The sequence below is a fragment of the Lineus longissimus genome, chromosome 3, assembly GCF_910592395.1.
Source record: "Lineus longissimus chromosome 3, tnLinLong1.2, whole genome shotgun sequence".
Taxonomy (NCBI): Eukaryota; Metazoa; Nemertea; class Pilidiophora; order Heteronemertea; family Lineidae; genus Lineus; species Lineus longissimus.
In genome coordinates, this window is record NC_088310.1 from 15,286,060 (window position 1) to 15,292,788 (window position 6,729).

Genomic DNA, 6,729 nt, shown 5'->3' on the forward strand with positions numbered 1-6,729 from the left:
GCCGGAGAACGCTTCGTGTCTAGCTATTATACGCATATACAAGAGGTAAGTTCTCATCGAATTCACAACTTCATGGGCGATTTTGGCTGCCTGTGTTATTGCAGGTATTGATGAAACATTAGGGAAAGCTTGGATTGTTCAATTGATTGAGATTGATTTGAGAAATAGTTTGTCGACGATCGTTGAAAAATGATCCAAAATGCAGCTTGGTCTAACGACGTACGGTAACTCAACTGCGTAGTTGCATTCCGGCTTTTTAGGTGGTCAAAACTTGGGTCCTGAGACTTGTGCAGATCTGCAATTTAAAATCTAGGGGGTGGGGGGAGGTGGGGGCGAGATGGGTCTTAAGTTCATGTCTTCTCAGTTCCTAGAAGTGTCAGATTTCATAGAAATCGCGGCTTAAATTGACGCCGCCGATCCAGAGTTGTAGAACGCTTTTCACGGGTCTTGATGAATAATTTATGCGTTATACTTCTTTAAACCAATGAAATAAAAGCCCGCGTAAAAATGTTGTCAATGGGATTCCTTATTTGGTCACGCTACTCATTCATGTAGGAAGACAGTTGCCAGCTTGAACCGAGATCGTATGGTAGGCCTACCCGTTCTTTGTTTTTACTGTTCCGTTAGCACCTATTTTCACACGAATAAAAGTAAGATATGGATTAAATCTGGACATCATATAAAGGCCATACCAATGACTTTTTTCAATGTTTCTTGTCACAGTCAGTTACAAGGCCATACCAATGATATTTTTTATAATTTCTTGTCCCAGTCATGTTAGAATCCATGGCCCTTGGGCACAGCAATAGATATTGGTGTTTTAATCTTACCATTGCACATAAGGCCATACCAATGAATGTGTTTTATTGTTTCTTGTCCCAGTCAGTTAGAATCCATTAGTCCTTTGGTCACATCAATGGATATTGGTTTCTTGTCCCTACCATAGCAGATAAGGCCATACCAATGATATTTTTTATTGTTTCTTGTCCCAGTCATGTTAGAATCCATGGCCCTTGGGCACAGCAATAGATATTTGTACACTTTAACTCCTTTCTTTAGATATATAATCATGCCAAAACTGAAGAAAACATCAAATACTATGAAAGCACACCGTCATGCCATTTATATAGCTGAAAAGAGACAGGTCAGTTCATTCATTTCAAATCATAACTATGACATGACTCATCCTTACAATATTTCATTCTCAACTTCATCTTTAAACACAAAAATGAGATGATGATATAGATGACAGCTTAAAGTCCTTTTTTTCCAACCATCCACTTCCTCAACTCCTCTTCCACCAATAGCACTGTCAACCATTTTTTCCAAGACAATTCACTATCATCCCAGACCTCGCACACACCTTCATCAAATCCATTGTATAATTTCTTTTTTCTTTCCAGAACTACAAGAAAGTTGAATATTTTGTAGGCAACACTGATATCACTGATGATGTCATCATGGCAGCCATGAACCTTATGCATCTTTATGCAAATCGCCTCAAATACGAAGGACATATCGGTTACTATTCTCCAGCAGAGTTGCACTTTCTATCTCAAAGTGAAGATTCAAACAAACGTCCACCACCAATACCAGCAGACAAGGACTCAATATTAATCCATCCTCTAAAAAACCATTGGAGTACATCATACTATCATTCTACGTCTAAAAGAATTTAGATCTACTATGTCCTCGGAACATTTGCAACAAACATTCCTCCAGTTATGCCTTGTCTACAACCAGATAAACAATGATAATGGAATATGTTGATGTGACGCAACAATCAAGTGACCCTATTTGTGGCATCATGGCCATAGCCTTTGCATTCTCATGTCTACTTGGATTGAACCCGAAAAAAATAACTTATGATATTGGAAATACTAACAGTCGTTCATTCACGGGATGCCACCTCCAAGCACTAATCACCACTGTTTCCATAAACATGAAGATGTCCACCCCCTCGGATTTATACTGAAATCTTCACTGGCTGAAATCAGCATCACGGTATAACAATTCATCACTAGTTAGTTCAGGTATATACTTGTACTCTCAAGAGAGTCTTGCTACTTATACAGCCATACATATGCAATGGAGACTACAGCCATCTTCATCATGCACCATTTACTTACAGTAAGGTACTCACTGTTACACTTCAGTTCAGTTCATTCTCAATGTTTTCAGACTCGATGAATAATTGAGAAATGACACACATTCTAATATACTAGTACACAAAATGCATCAATGATTAAATATAGATGCTTGTAGTCTTCATCACATATCTATGCCTGTATAACTTCAGTTATGCTAACTCCATGAAGGTACTGTAATTTCTAAATAAAAACTTCTCATATACAACTTTGAAATTAACTTCTTCTTCTTGACTACATGAAAATCATTCCCACAACCATTTTCAACCTGAACACTTCTTACTTCATATTGTACATCTTTTCAACTCTCCCAACCCTTCCTATTCCATATTGCAAACTAAACAAACATATAATTTTCGAAAACCTGGTTATTTGCCACGCCTAGCGTGCATCTTGTATAATAAATGGAGTAAGAAAGAAATTTATCAAAATAAAACTTTATTTAAAAAACGAAGCAGCTATGTACATAGCATGTCTGCTGTGACGTTAGCTGCATACACAGCATAGGCGAATTAACATACCACGTAAGCAATGACGTCAGATTATCATCCCACGCATCAGAATCAAATAGCTTGTTCTTGTTCAGGATCAGCAGGCAGAACTTGCCAATGTCCTGCTCGGAGACAATCAAAACTAGATGTATAAACTAAACTTCAGCCACTGTAGCTACTATAAAGAGGTAGATGGTGCAAATTCAAATTACACATCAATCTTTGGCAAGAAAATAAGGTGTTCAGCGTGGTACGTTAATACATTTAGTTACTATTTAAGCGTACCACACTGAGCACAATTACAAACTTCAAATTACACATCAATCTTTTGTAACAGATGAAAAACACCAAGGCCCTGCTACCTCTGGTATGCAAGGCCATCACTCGACTAAATGATTTTCCCTTTAATAGCTTGGTAAACATACCTGCAAAATATTAGAAAGTTAGGTTAGATATATTTTAATCTACAGGGATTCACTTATTGCATGAATCGATAACCATATTTGGGGGGGGGGGGTCAGCCTTTGCCCATGCCTATATTATATACAGTACAAGAAGGTTACAACAGTATGTTGTGAATGATATACATATGTGTTTACACTCTACCAGTAATAAAACGACCACGGCCAGGATTTTGATGCTTTATTTACTCAGTACTGCCTGGTTGGTTTACCACTATATACCTATCTATAGAATTTAATAACTGGCGGGACAGGCGGAATCTTTCAGTATAGGTGGTTGTATTTGGTATCTGCTTATAAGCTGCAAGACATGAATGAAGCCAATGATGACCAACTACAAATCATTGCCCACCCGATGTGATGCCAACGGAGCAATATCATTATGAACACAGTCTTTTTGGGTTAAAATAGAATGGAGAAAGCCAGCTACTATAAATATGATTACTCTATACCCCACAGACCATGAGGATGTCTAATTATGTCTTCCAATCACTGAGTGACAGTATGAAACGTGAAGCCTGTACCAGTCTACTCATGAGATTGAGCTTTCTGCTTCCTAGTCTCAGCAGCCTTTTTGGCTCCCTGTGACCTTGCCTTGGCAACTTGACTCAAATGCTCAAACTGATACTCAGCTAGATTTCTTGGTTGACACAAATCATGTGCAATTTCATCCAGTGCCCCACCACCAGGAATCTGTCTCCCATGATCATGAAATATCTGATCTATAACCATGCTAGGAAGAGTACTCTAAGGATTCAGTGGTGGTTCCCCCCTTGTGAACTTGTTGAGCATTTTTTCATAGGTTTGAAAGTGGCCAGAGCAAGTTGAATGGCATGTTTTGCACGCCCCTTTGTCTGCTGTTGGATCCTTCTCTGGCCAGGGAAAAAACTGAATAGGTGGACCATCCTTGTACCATTTGACTTCAACAGGAGACCCAGACTTGCTCGAGCATGTGGGATGAGGACAATCTTTTTTGAAACAACACACCAAGCCCAATACATACTTTGTGCTTGGTCGAATCATGTGATTCTGCATAACCTGGAGGACGACATCAAAATGCTCAACTTGGACTTTCTCTCCCTGATTTAGTGAAAGTTTGAGTTTTGTTCTCTGACGGTCATTCGTACACTTCAGGTACCTCAACAGAAGTTGGCGTCTCTTCTGCATTTCAAGTGCTCTTTTATCATTTGCACCTGTGAACAACTTGATGCTGCTTGAATTGTAAGGTGTTCCACTAACCCTTTCCATGTACACCTTTCGGCCTTCATTCATATTTTGATGTACTTTCTCATCAATGATCTGCCCATCATCATTCTTATTGGGCCCAAGTAATGTGGAAGGAATGAACAAGTTAGACGCAGCTCTTGTCAACTGGCCATTCAAACGCTCAACTTCGTTGAGATAGCTGCCACCACTGAAGCGGGTTGTGACAATTGTTGCTTTTTTCTCATACTCCATATGCCACTCAGAACTGGGTTTCAGTATGAGAAGGGTTTTCGTCCCCACCACCGTCGACTCGTATACAATCAACTCCTTTGGGCTTTCCATCAGTACGATAAAAGCGTGCTTTAAACTCTGTCACAGTCATCAGCAACCGTAAATCAGCACCATGCTGATTGGCATTTTTGGATTCAATTTTGGGAATTTTGACTACACCTGCATACTGCTCATCTGAGTTGTTGGCAGCAGTGAAACAGTATGATGTAACCTGCAGAAGAGCCTGCTCCTTATTTGTGAAATCCGTTCTAGTGGTGAGGTCTTCATCTCCCCTGGCCATAAGAGTTGGAAGCTTGAAAACTGTCGCCATGGTGTCCAATCTAAAACCTGCAGCGTCATCTCTGTTAACATACAGCATGTTATCATGATCAGTGAGTTGCAATTCATTCAGCGACCTGTATAATGCATTGGACCAATGCTCATCCACGTTGACTTTGATGTCGAACCCTTTGCGGGCCTTCCTACTGACTATGGCTGCAGCAGACTTGTATCATTTACTTGACCTGCGCATTGTGTTCTTTGGGACGCCAAGTTCGACCACAGTGCCATATGATACCTTTTCCCCAATCTGTTTTGATACCTGATCTACTAACCTTTTGTACGTTATCTTTTGCCCCACTTTTTTGCGTTCCCACGTCAGAGATCCAGAAGAACGCCACTTGTCAGCACCTACCCCAGCATCGGCAACAATTCTTTCCATCACTTTGCCAATGTTAGGGTGTCTGTGTTGAATGTGGGGGCGCTTACCCAGGTGCCTCTGCAGCAAGCGACGTCTTGTTAGTTGTTTGGCAGCCAATCTTCTTGATTTATCTCTCAGCTTACGACGCTGCTCTGACCAAACAGTTCTACTACACGACGCCTGTACATGTACTTCACTGTCTCCATATTCACAGGGTTGAACAAGGACACGGTGTCCTTTGGCCTTGCTGCAGATGCCAGCAGAAACAGATGTGTTCAACTGAACTTCACCTTCAGCACATCTTCTGGCACATAAGAGAACCTCACTGAACTCCTCAGCAGCTGTCATTACATTATCATCCAGTTTACTCCAGTTTACTCTTGTCACCGATCCCAAACTTGACCCGTGCAGCCTTTGCACCCAACCCAAAGGAAGCAACATGGGTCAGCAATTTCCTATCGCGTTCAGAGGTAGCCATTTTCAGAAGCAACGTCAGTCTCACCTTTGGGATCAGCGTCTTCTGCCCAGCATTATCCCTCACTGAATTGCCATCATGAGGAGAACCCACCTTTTGAAATGCCTCCAACATCTTACAGTAATCAACACCAGCATGTTTCTCTACAACATAGATGCACTGTTGCCCAGCTGATGAACTACTAATTGTACCCCCTCTGCCAAGAGACAAAAGAACAACAGGCACCTTCCCCACCAATTCTGCAGCAGAATATGCATTGTACTTTCCCACATGACAACTTTGCCAAACTCTTGACAAGGGTACAGGCTGTTCCTGAAGAATATATTCAGAAAGCGCAATTGCCTGTTTGCAGTCACATGACACCTGAGAGCAACCACTTTTACAAAGAAATCTCCGAACCCTAATATATTCTGACAAGGACAGACCATCAAGGGGTGAAATCTGTACTTGATCAGAAAGCCTGCAACTCGGCTTTTTTATATTTAGACCCCTTTCTTTACACCTCAGATAAGTTTCTGCTAGTATACTAACCTGACTTACATCAGCTTCAGCTTCACTGTTTTGGTCAACTTCAGCTACACCTTCAGCTTCAGCTTCACTGTTTTGATCAACTTCAGCTACACCTACAGCATGTGGAGTGTCAACATTGTCCTCGGGACAAGTACTGGGATCAACCTCATATATGGGAAACAACTCTGAATCATCACTTTCAGGTATCTTAATTATGTCAACTTCAGCTACACCTTCAGCTTCAGCTTCACTGTTTTGATCAACTTCAGCTACACCTACAGCATGTGGAGTGTCAACATTGTCCTCGGGACAAGTACTGGGATCAACCTCATATATGGGAAACAACTCTGAATCATCACTTTCAGGTATCTTAATTATGTCAGTGTCAGCACTGTGAGGGGAAAAGTCCTGACGATCGGTATCGCTGCCCAAAGAGCTACAAGAACTGCTGGATGTCGATGACTTTTTC

At 41.1% G+C, this 6,729-nt stretch overlaps 1 long non-coding RNA gene across 1 annotated transcript; it reads left to right on the forward strand.

Annotated features, from left to right (window-relative positions):
- LOC135485411 (uncharacterized) lies at positions 1-2,366 on the forward strand. Its single transcript, XR_010446564.1, has 3 exons — positions 1-45; positions 1,060-1,144; positions 1,404-2,366. It is a non-coding gene; the product is annotated as an uncharacterized LOC135485411 (long non-coding RNA).
- Positions 2,367-6,729: the final 4,363 nt, after the last annotated feature.